At 31.5% G+C, this 12526-nt stretch overlaps 1 protein-coding gene across 2 annotated transcripts in view; it reads left to right on the top strand.

The window, feature by feature from the left end:
- path (pathetic) overlaps positions 1-12526 on the top strand; it is a 196672-nt gene that overhangs the window by 54745 nt on the left and 129401 nt on the right. For both annotated transcript variants that reach the window (XM_067051323.1, XM_067051325.1), the window contains one exon: positions 11523-11561. The gene's annotated coding sequence lies outside the window, so the exon portion shown is untranslated. The remainder of the gene's footprint in view (positions 1-11522; positions 11562-12526) is intronic.

The raw sequence follows: 12526 nt of genomic DNA, 5'->3' as shown, positions 1-12526 counted from the left end.
AATTTTTATTGGTAGATGATACCTGACCGTATGGAGTAGATTGTAGAAAGGTGGTCCGGGGTTATTGGTGGGTTTATGGCCACTTATGTCAAATTGAAACAAATATGACAACTTCTGACAGCCCTGCAAAGTGGGGCAAAACGTTGGTTAACAATAAGTAGTTTCCTTCTACTATTTTGATACCGTTATTGAAACACCTGGAATATCTAACTACAATTAAATTTTTACTGTAATACAGTTTATGTTATGGATATTTTGTATGATTTAAAGATTAATAATTTAAAAATTAAGTATAATTCTCTTTTTAAAATTCCATATCATTTACTAGAAAAACGGTCTAAATTGCCAATCCATTACAAAAGACTGATCTACATGACTATTATACGGCCTATCTGGACATACAGAGTTGAGCTTTGGGGCTCCACTAAACCATCAAATTCCTCTCGAATCCAATCCTTACAGTCCAAAATCCTTCATAAAATCCATAATGCTCCTTACTTTTTCACAAATCAAGTCATCCATCAGGACCTCAATGTACCATAGGTTGCCGATTTGGCCCGAACCAGATACCATTCCTTCCATGATAAACTTCCCGACCACCCAAATCCACTTATTTCTAACCTGGCTTCTCCTTCATTACCTAATAATTCTCCTAGACGTTTGAAAAGAAGATGGACTCGAGATCTTCACCTCTAGAAATGTTATTAGAGTTCTATCAATGGGTAGATTCTCTACATGTTTGTATCATATCACTATGTCATCTACAGCAAATTTATTTGTTGTATATATTTTTATACAGTTGTAAATAACAATAAATAAATTGTATACAGCAGTATGTCAGATTATTTTTATGACAAGTTCATCGTCCAAGTGTACTGGTGAATCGTCACTGTTTTTGTAAAGTGATGTATCTCTGATGAACTTATTAACATGAAGATACAACTATTTTTAGCTCCTAAGATATGTTTTACCCAATTCATTGATTTTTTATGAGGTAAATTTTTCCATCCAGTCTTCATAATGTCTCACTATGTATAATTGGTGTACTGTTCTGTGTTAATCACAATAAAACTATTCAAATTCTGAAAACTACAAAAAAAAAGAAGTTCTTAAAACTTTCGAATATTTTTAACGGCCTAGCACAAGGGTATTTTTACCGGGGTGCGAGGTCTCTATAACACGTTTAGAAAAACATTTGTGCTCTATACCAACAATTGTGTCCAAGTATCAATGTCATAGGCCTGAAACTAAATATTTCACAGACGCCTAGGTCAAACACATTTTGATGTGAGTTTTTTCTGTAATGAAACGTAATAAACACACATTGAAGTAAAGTTTTGTCTGCTTAATTTAATAGTTTGAGGTTAAAATTGAATCTTATATCTTATATCTTTTAAAAATGCCTAATTTTGGTGGGAGAGAGGGGAGTGTTAAACGTTAAATTAGGATTCAGAACTGCAAAAAAAAACAAAAAAAAAAAAAAAACACTTCCAAATGTTTTTCTTGAAAACAAATATTTTGAATTTTATATAACTGGAATAGGTATCATTCCAATTTGTTTGCTACGACGACGCTGAACAATCAGTGACCCAATTTCCCGAATTAGTAATTTAATTTGGTCTTGTTTGGCGTTAAGATGACCTTTGGAGGTTATCGCTGACATTGTGGTTTCGTCTCCTTCATCGGAAGGAAATCATTGAGTTATTCAGGACCTTGGAAATAAGGTCATCAAACATCGTTTAAAACGAAAATCCTTCGGCCTTATATCTGTCTTGTTATATTTGTATCATCAAAGTAAATGTTTTTGGATCATACATTTATATATTCAATGTATTTAGTTATAAATATATTTAATTTTTTTTATTGTTAACTCTAATATAAATAAAAATTATATTAATTATTATTAATACAATAATAAGTCAGTGTCCTGATACATGGAGAAGTATCTAAAGCCTTCGAAGCTAGAACAGGTCTGAGATAGGGAGGTGTGGTCCTGCCAATGCAGTTCAACTTAGCCCTTAGTCCTTGAGAAGGTGATAAGAATACCATCACGCGAATCTGGTGGGATGCACGTCAAAATTAAACTTAAAAGTCTAGCGTACGTGGATAACATTGTACTCCTAGCAAGTGTCCAAGAAGACGTGGACTCATATAAGAGAAACAGGCATGGAGAAGGGTGGTTCGATAGGACAAAGATCTAGAAGGTCTTTAGAGTCAAAAGTATGCATTTATATTATAGAAAACATCTAAAATATTTTTAAGTTTATTATTTATCTAAAATAAATCAGCTCTTCCTATTTTCTGTTACTCAAATATTTGTTAGATCTACTAATTAACCATAAGACTTTCCGATTATTGGAAAGAACTTATGCATTATTTCAATAATCTGTGTATTTCTACTGAGTTCCGCTCCTCACACAAATCTATGAACAAGACCTAACTCTATCATCCCGTTTACGTTTTGTTCTACTTTAAACGTTTCTATGCCAGTGCAACGTTGATGAAGCTTAGTAATTTGTCCTTTAGTTTACCGGACAACTTTACTTTTTCATTTCAACTGTCGGGATGCTGTTCCTTCTAATAAATCTAAAAGGTGAAGCTAACTCAATACCGCAAAGGGTAGTCGTCCGAAATCTCCGTGCATATTCTTTGTAACAGCAATAACAAATATCCTACGCTTTACTTAATATTTTAAATTCTTAAGGTGCTTTTCTTATCTTAACTTTACATTAGTTTCGCGCTCGTAGAGAATCGTGTTAAAATGCGACGGCCTTGTAAATGCTCTGTTTTAATATTCTCCCCAGTAAGCGTGAACAAAACAATTTTACGACTTACAAATAGCATATTTGTTGTCTTTATACTTATAATTAATTCCTCATGAATTTTGTTTCCGGAATCACAAAATTTTCACTTACCACCTTACAAACGTCCCCAAATTTAAGTTATCCCTATTTCTGTTCAAAATTTATTAAGGTGTATTAATAAATTATTAAAATGTATTACTATACTCAGTATTTTTAGAACAAAATCTTGCAGATTTAGATCAAGATTTATCTTTTTTTTGCCAGTTTACTTTAGCATCTCTAACTGTATCACATAAATCATTCTAAAACTCAAATAATCAGACTACAATATTGGTTCAGTTCATTATACGGATATAACGCCGAGATAAGCCCTATCTTTGAAAAAGGAAAAGGTAAATCTCTACTGGGAATAAGCTAACAATAAGGCTTTTCCAGTGATGAATAAAATATAACTTATGCTGCATGGGTGGTTTGAGGCTATAGAATTGTGCAAAAGGAATTTGAATCTGTGACGACTATACTTGTTTATCTCTTACATAATTTACGGCCTTTCTTTCTGTGTTTTTTTTTTTTAGTATAACAACGTTAGTTACTTAGTGGTTTTCATTGATATTAATTTATTAATTAAGGAATGTTAAATGGTTAAGAATTTCGATGTTGTTATCGAACATACTACTTGTCTCAATATTAGCTGAAAGTTTCCTTGAAAATTAATCGATTAAAATGTACTATCTTAGTTATACGGAAGTGAGTAGCTGATTGGTAAGGGAATGGACTACAAACTCCATGAACCTGGTTCCGATTCCGGCTGTGGTAGATAATTATTATCTGTTAGCTTTTGCCGTTGAGTCAGTCCTGTGGGTTCCGAAGCGCTCCGGGATCCACCTAGCACAGCACTGGCATCACATATCCCTCCGCCCTATCCTCGATATCGCTGCGTACTCTTAGAAGGGCATCAGTGGTTCCTCTGCCTCTGATGGAACCAATACTCGAGGCTTGATTATATCACATACCTATGTACGTATGTTTAGATTTATTGAAATATTTAGTTTCAGTTCACACGTTAAAAATTATAATCGAAATATGGAATTTTAATAATAATTTTGGGAGTGCGAGTAGCCGCGGGGTAAGGCACGTTGCTACTAACTCCATGGACCTAAATTAGAATCTGGCTGGATAGAAAATTGTTTTCTGTTACACTGTAGCCGTGAGTCAACTCCTGTGGGTTCTTGAAGCGCTTCGGGGTCCACCCAGCCTCATAAAGTAGGTACTCTTCATTGGGTAAAAATCTTGTGGTTGAGCGAGATTCTGACCAAATTACCTCCTTGTACAACCGTTGGTCTAGGTAACGGTACTACACTCCTGACCCTCAATGTGTTGTAGCAGTACAAATTTAATTTAATCCTAGTCAATATGTTCTTTAGAATTCTTATTCTAAGCGTATGTAACTAGACCCTTTGATCCGTATGACTTATGGAATGAAATATAGTCTAGGGGAGATTCAAGAGGACAATGAAAACATGAGGTCGACACTGGTGTTAGTGACTAAAATAAATTACCATGGACGAATGTAATTAAATGTATTTTATTTAATGACCAATGTCAGAGGCAATAATTGAACAAATAAATTATAGTTTTTTACTCAATAATATAATCTCAATATTAAGGAATTATCACTTTGTAAATTCAGTGGATACATAGATAAAAAAAATGGGTGATTGGAAATTTTTTTTTCAATCTCCAAATTGAGCGGAGCTAACGGTAGGATGGTAATAGATTTTTAAAGTATTTAATTATTCAACAGTTACTTCTACTGGTGAGGACTAAATTTTGTTGATGTTATTTTACTTTAAGTTTAATTTGGATTATTTTTTTTCTCTTTTTATTTTGTTATCATTTAATTTATAAATTGTAAATATGATATGAATGTGCTCTATGATCCCTATTTTTATTGTCATAATGTGTAATATTACACAGAGGAATAATATGAAAAAAAAATTATGTTAAGGTTACATAATTACGGCTCACCGTTGGGGGCCTAATTGGTGTGTCAACTCTACTCATCAAGATTTATTTTCATGAAAAAGTAATTATTTAATTTATCACTACATGCATTAACTACAAATGTTTTTAAATATTTGGATAGGCTTTTGACCGACTAGTTTAAACAGAACAAACTGCCAATTCTTGTTAAAAATTTCATAGGATTTTCCCCGAAAGTTTTGAATGTCTCAAAACTCCAGATATGACATAGCAGTTTGGATTTAAAGGTCTATATATGTTGTTCTTACATACAGGAAGCTTTTAAATTGATCGAAAATCAAATAGCCGAAATATAATTTTTTTGATGTTGTGTGAAAAATGTTTGAATTTTATAAATAAAAATTCTGTAGTTTAATAGTGGTCTTTTTTAATCTTTGATTATTTATTGTATCTGTGTATGTGTTTTTTTTTTTTAAATAACACAGATTGTGTGTCCAATAGTGTGTAATGAAATGTTAACCATTTAGCTATAGTAATATAAGATCAGTGAAGTGTTAATCCTCAGATCTGCTACCGAACTAATTGTCTTTTCTAGTGTTAATCTATCGGAAGATGCTTTCAATGGACTGAGATCTGGTAGATTGATACGCCACCAACAAGTGGCAGTGTATAGACCATTACAATGGGCTCTTGTCCATCGATTCCACTCAAGAAGTGTTTCACTATCAATTACAGACTCTAATAGAATGTTTCTATGGGGGTAATTAGCTATCGTATAAGATTTTTTTTCAATCACAATTCATATCTGGATTGAGTATAACAATGTAGGTATATAAAAAATAATATTTGATGATAACGAATAAAAAATCTGAGATATATTAAATATTCATTAACATTACTATTGCGAAGACAAGATCTTCCGTGGTAAATGAAGGACAAGGAAGCCATTGAAGATTTTCTATGTATACAATATTTAATATTTGATTTACACTAAAATTTATAAAATTAATTTTTTTTCAGTTTATTTTGTTTTCGATATTACGTCACTATCACTTCTTTTGAACTTTATTATTATTTTTTTAAATCGGTAAATCTACTGGAAATGAAAGGATCAGAGCTTCATATGTAGGTGCGGATTTACCGAAGTTCTCTACTAAGTACGCACCTAGAATAAGTTCAAAATAGCACCTACCGTTTCCTGAAACTGTTTAAGATTCGTGTTGACCTAAACTATTATTTTGCATTATCCTACGTTTTGAGAAATAAAGGACTGTTATTATTATTGATAATTTTTACACCAATAATTATTTAACATCTGTAAACAGTTCTTTGTTAGCTTTATTCTAGATATTGGTCGGAGTGTCAAAAGACTATCCCAAGAGTTTTGTGTGGGACCAAAAGTATTCCATAGTCCCAGATTGTGTCCAGTATTTGACCTGTTCAGCTAATCGGTCTCAACCTATTGTCTTTTTTGTACTTCTGAACCCTCTTGCAATGCTCCTGTCCCTAACCTTTTTAACAGTTTACAGCTTCCATATTCTAGTTCAAGTTATAGTTATATATTTCAACTAAAACTCTACGAGGAAGTGGTCTTATTCCTCTGCAAGTCTCTTATCATTACACCCACATATCTACGAGTCCATCCCCACCTCCTCAGTCCTATATAATAGGGGTGGCCAACAAATCGATCGCGAGGACAATTTGGGTCGACCGGCAATCGCTTATAATGTCTGGAGTGGAATTTTGTTTATCATGGAAACTTTTTAGCAATAGTTTCAGCAATATTTCATATGGATCAAAAAGTTAATTATTATCTATGCTCTTTTAATTCCACGTCCAGAGGTGAGTTTTTTGGCCCTTTAAATAATTATTGTTGTTTTTTAGGTAGGTAGATAAGCCATTTATCTAGCGAGCTATTGATACATTAGCAAACAGTCATGATACATTTTCCTGGCCAAAAAAAATGTGAAATATTGAAATCAAATTATCAGCCATACTGTGCAGCTTTATAACAATTTTACCAAATTTACGAACAAATAGTACAACATCTTATACATTTTAAGTTGACAAAACAAACCTCAAAAGCCGCCTGAATACCCATCCTCCTACCGTCCTATCTCTTTGTTACCTATCATGGGCAAAATCCTTAAGAAACTCATCTTAAAACGCCTATACCCTATCTTTTATTCAACCTCATAATCCCAGATCACCAGTTTGGATTCCGAACATCCCACTCCACTATCCAGCAATGCCATCGTGTGGGTGATTGTCTCGTCTTCATTGAAGCGCGAAATGTACTGCTCGGGAGTCTTTCTTGATGTAGAACAGGCCTTTGATCGAGTTTGGCTCCCAGGACTGCTATACAAGATCCGTAAATTCCTACCCCCTACCCCCTACATACTTCCTTATTATCCGTTCATATCTCTCCGACAGATTATTTCAAATAAATCACAACAGCACTTATTCATCCCTATTCCGTCAGTCTGCTGGTGTACCTCAGGGTAGTATCCTTGGTCCTATCCTTTATACAGTTTTCACAGCTGACATCCCAACCAATCCTAACACTATCCTCACCATGTATGCCGATGACAAATGTCTTTTGTCAGTGAACAATTATCATTATATTGTATCCCAAACCCTCCAATCCCACATCACCACCCTTGAAAAATGGTGCCAAAACTGGAGAATTAAAATAAATTCCACCAAATCAAATTAACCCTTCGTCGTAAACCCATGACTTCTGCCCTACAGTATCCTTTAATAATACCCCTCTTATTCCTGTCGAACAGATCCATTACTTAGGACAAACGACTGAAATGGAATCCTCATGCAAGACTAAAAAGACAAGAAACTGCTCGTCGATTCCGACTATTACAACATTTACTAGACAAACGGTCTAAATTGCCAATCCATTACAAAAGACTGATCTACATGACTATTATAAGGCCTATCTGGACATACCGAGTTGAGCTTTGGGCTCCATCATCCATCAAGACTTCAATTTTCCATATGTTGCCGATTTGTCCAGAATCAGTTACTCTTCCTTCCATGATAAACCTCCCAATCACCCGAATCCACACACGACACGAAAACAACATTTTGGATTTACTGTATATCCTCTATTATGATATTTCCTCTTTCTACCCTTGAAGGATTAAGTATCTTAAGCCTCATAGTTAATCACTTAGAATTAAATACTTCTTGTCTCATTTGAATTCTTCCAGATGCTAAAATGCGGAGCGTTCCAGGCCATTGAAGAGAAAAAGGTCTTTTGAAATGAATATATTGGCCTTTTTTTTTGTTTTCTGTGTGATCTTATAAATAATCCAATTACCGCTCATATTTTAAATATTTAAAGTTTGATTTAAGAGAATATTTGTTCGTGCTTGCGAAATATCCTGGACTTACTCATCCAAAAATGAGATCGCTGACCCGGACACCCTAATTATTTCGCACTGGTAGACAATACATACGTTAAAAGTCCTTTTGTGCTTTACAGACAAAGGACTTTATTTAATGGAAGAATAATTTAGCCCATCTCCATTGTCTATGTCTGTTCATCATTCTTCCACTTCTGTTCACCAAATTGAGGTAGTGATGTTCAATAAAACTTGGGTACTTGGGACTTGTAAAGTATAAAATAAATTGTGGTTTCGATGCACTCTAAGTCTAATGCATTTTTGTATGTCATACTTATAATTTATTTAAAATTTTTAATTTGAGGGAATACTCCCCGAACCTATTGTAAGTTCGTTATGTTTGGAAAATAAAAAGATACATCATAAAAACATTGAAATTGGATAGAAGTAAATGTTCTACAGATTACCACCTTATCCCTAACATCCACCCCTAATAGTGGGTGGGCTCAATTTCAAGTTCGATGACCTGATCAAAATTATTAGAAAAGCAGATATTTAAATAAATTAGAGAAGTATTTTTACTTCTTGTAAATTTGGTAATAAATTTTATACTGTGATTGTCATGAACCCGAAAATTTTTGTAGTCCCAAAAGTTGCAAAAATTAAATGTACTGATTATTTTTTTTTAAATTATATTTATTATTATATATACAATAATACAGGATTATTAATTTCCTATACTTTACTACAATTTTTTTTTGTAGTTTTGTAATAGTTTTAGGTAGTAATTAGGTAATAAATAATTCTGTACTGGTTGAGCTAATTCTATGACCGACACCGAGATATTCTTTCTTCATATATAAAAAAAAAACAAGGGTATTTAATTAGGTTCGAGTTATTCACTTAATCTTTTCGATTAATATCATAAGTAAATAAAACGTTTGTATAGCTCTGCTGTCGCCAAGCGATTCAGATTGAAAAAGTACTAATATGTGAGAAATGTAATCTTTTTTTTTTTTTAATATCTTTATTGAGATTTACAACTGTGCATAATTATACATTTTGTAAATTTTCTGTTAGTTTATAATGGAGTGATACAGGCGTGTAGAGAAATTACCCATTGGTGGCACTCTAATAACGTTTTTACATTAGAAGATCTCGAGGCCATCTTCTTTTCAGGCGCTTCGGAGGATTGTTAGAAATGCATTAGGAAGCAGTATTAGAAACTAGTTTGGAAATCGAAATTGTAAATCCACAAATATTTATTTGTATTATAAATGGTTTATAATAATACTTTATAGTTAATAATTTATAGTTAAGTAGTGAGAAACTATATATATAGTTTTTGTTTTACGGGGCGTAAATGGGATGGTAACAGGAATCTTTAGTATTTATATACAAGGTCTCAGAGTATACACTACAACTATTTAGTTGAAATCAATTTTATGGGAATGATTATTATTGTTATTTGTTCTATAAACCCAATATCTTCGTAAATATAGAATGCCATAAATTTCTAATATACGTATTATCATAATTGTACTGTCTATGTTTATATGTATCAATATTTTTTTTTCTTTATAAATTATTTTTGTATAATGTATTTGTTTTGCGTATACTTAATTTTATTAAAATGTATATATGAACAGTAATTTAATTCAATAGGTTAGGTACGCATTTAGTCTGTATTTATTTTACTTGTTGTCATAATATTATTTGTTCTTCTGATTATGGAATATGTTTACTGTAGTTCAGTTAAATAATTTTTTATATAATGAGCCTTGTTTGTGAAAAGGGATTCTTGTTTAGTCATCAATGTACATAACAAAGCATGTGTAGAAACTTTTTCAAGATTTGTTTTGACGTTTTGAAACGAAATGAATGTTTGCACTGCCTCAGAAAATTGCAAATATTTATTTTAAGTGAATTTAATGTCCTATAAATCTCGTTTGTGTATGTCTTGCACCTGTGAAGAGTGGGTTAAGGTCAGTGCAGACGTATTTTAGAATCAAACCGAATACACTAAGTTCCAATGTATTATTACAGCTAATTTTTTTTCGTAGATATTACTGTATAATCATACTTTTATTTGCTGAAAAAACAAATAAATACGTTTTCAGATGGGTTAAGTTGAGTTTTATCATTCTAATTTATATTAAACTGTATTTTTTCAGGTTTTCTTTTGGATAACAAACGGGATTTTATAGTTTTTCTTCCTGAAATCGTAGGTGAAAAAATATATTTTTTTCAATATATATTATAATTATAAATATAATATTGTTATAATAAATCAGACGCCTAGGGGATTGTTAGGTAATGAGGGAGAAGTCAGGTTAGAAACAAATGGATCTGGATGGCTGGGGAGTTTATCTTGGAAGGAATGGTATCTGGTTCTGGCCAAATCGGCAATATATGGGACATTGAGGTCCTGATGGATGACTTGATTTGTGGCAAAGTAAGGAGGATTAAGAGTTTTACGAAGGATTTTGGACTGTAAGGATTGGATTCGGGAGGAATTTGATGGTTAGTGGAGCCCCAAAGCTCAAATCCGTATGTCCAGGTAGACCTTATAATAGTCATATAGATCAGTCTTTTGTAATGGATTGGAAGTTTAGACCGTTTGTCTAGTAAATGTTTACAGTTGGAATTGACGAACAGTTTTCTTCTTTTTCATTCTTGAATCAGGATTTCATGTCAGTCGTTTGTCCTATGTAACGGATTTGTTTGACAGGAATAAGTGGGGTATTATTAAAGGATACTGTAGGGCAAGAGGTCATGGGTTCACGACGAAGGGTAAATGTGGTGGTAAATATTTAAATTTAAATTTTATTTTATTATAAATAAACTATACTAAAAAGTAGTGGTCGAAGTTAGGTCAGTTTATCAAGAAATATCAAAATGTTGTATAGCATGATTCTACCTACATTTTATTTTTTGTTTCATTTATTTGACATTTACTACTTGCTTTACATAAAAATACATCTAGGAAATTTGATATTAGATTGTGGTGATATGATACAGGCTTGTAGAGAAACTACCCATTGGTATCACTCTAATTCTAACAATATAAAATTACTCAAAACAAATTTAACAAATGGTTAATGAATAGGATATACAGTTCCAGAAAGCAAATACTGAAAGATAGAATAAAGTTGAAGAGTTTTTATAGGGGGGGAGTTTAAATCCATCCCTTTCTTTTTAAGAGTCTTCTATGAATAAAATTAGTTTGTAAACGACTTGTTGAAAAATTGCTATCCATTGATTTTTTTTCTGTTTAATAAAAACCTTCAAATTCCAAATTTCATGTTTTTGAAAAATATGTCTAATTTGAAATTACCGATTTTAATTTGTTTCATTTTTTTTTTTTTTTTTACAGGAACACGAAAATTGCATTTAGCGCCACATTAGATTGAAGGTAAGTAATATAATTTGTGGGTATTTTTATTTTTTGGATTTTAAAATTAATAACTTTTTTATTTAATTCTTGTTTTAGATTGATTTTTTATAACAGTTAAAATGTTAATTTTATATTTTACGTTTTACAAATTGATTCAATTAGTAGACTAATATTTGGGTGGTTCATTTGTCTTTTTTTTGTTTCATTTGTTGTTCTGATACAGTGATAAAATTCTTCATTCTTAATGAACATTCCTGAATTATTTTCTTTTGACGTTTTCGGGCATTACCCCATTCTCAGGTTGTTTTACAAAAATATTACAACTTCACTTAATAACTGTTATAAATCCTAGGTAATAGATTTATCAAATGCTTATAAAACAAATCGTTTATAAATTTTTATCTAATATCTATTGTGACATTTTTTTTTCATTCCTATTGTCTGAATATTTTACAAGCAAAAACCTTTAAGGCTTCAAATTTACGATTTACAAAAAAGTAGACACAAGAATAATACATATTTATTCTTTATATTTTTTCAAAAGTCAAAGTTTAGATAATTTGTTCAATAATTAATTTTTACAGAGCACTAATAATCTGTTTTTTTAAATTTTGGTTAGCAGAATAATTATTTCATAAATTAATTAGGATTTCTGAATAAAAACAATTAATAAAAATAAAAACAGATTATAAATTGAAAAAATAATAAATCATTGAACAAATGGTAAAAAAATAATTAATGAAAATTTAAATGAAAAAGTAAGTAGAATTATTACAAAACATGTATAAATTAATAAGATAATATGTATAAGCTAATTACTAAGGATGCTAACAATAAACTAACATCGGTTAGAGTGATGAATATTGAAAAGGAACACAAATTAAAAATGGTATAATGAAAAAATTCAAATAAAGGTAGGCACAGCGAATATTAAAACAGATTTGGAATATTGGAAGATTATTGATTGACCGTGTGTGAAGATG

Source organism: Halyomorpha halys, unplaced genomic scaffold, assembly GCF_000696795.3.
Source record: "Halyomorpha halys isolate HHAL.00 unplaced genomic scaffold, Hhal_1.1 Scaffold469.1, whole genome shotgun sequence".
NCBI classification, from domain to species: domain Eukaryota; kingdom Metazoa; phylum Arthropoda; class Insecta; order Hemiptera; family Pentatomidae; genus Halyomorpha; species Halyomorpha halys.
The sequence above is the reverse complement of the archived record's forward strand: the minus strand, read 5'-3'. Positions and strand labels throughout refer to the sequence as shown.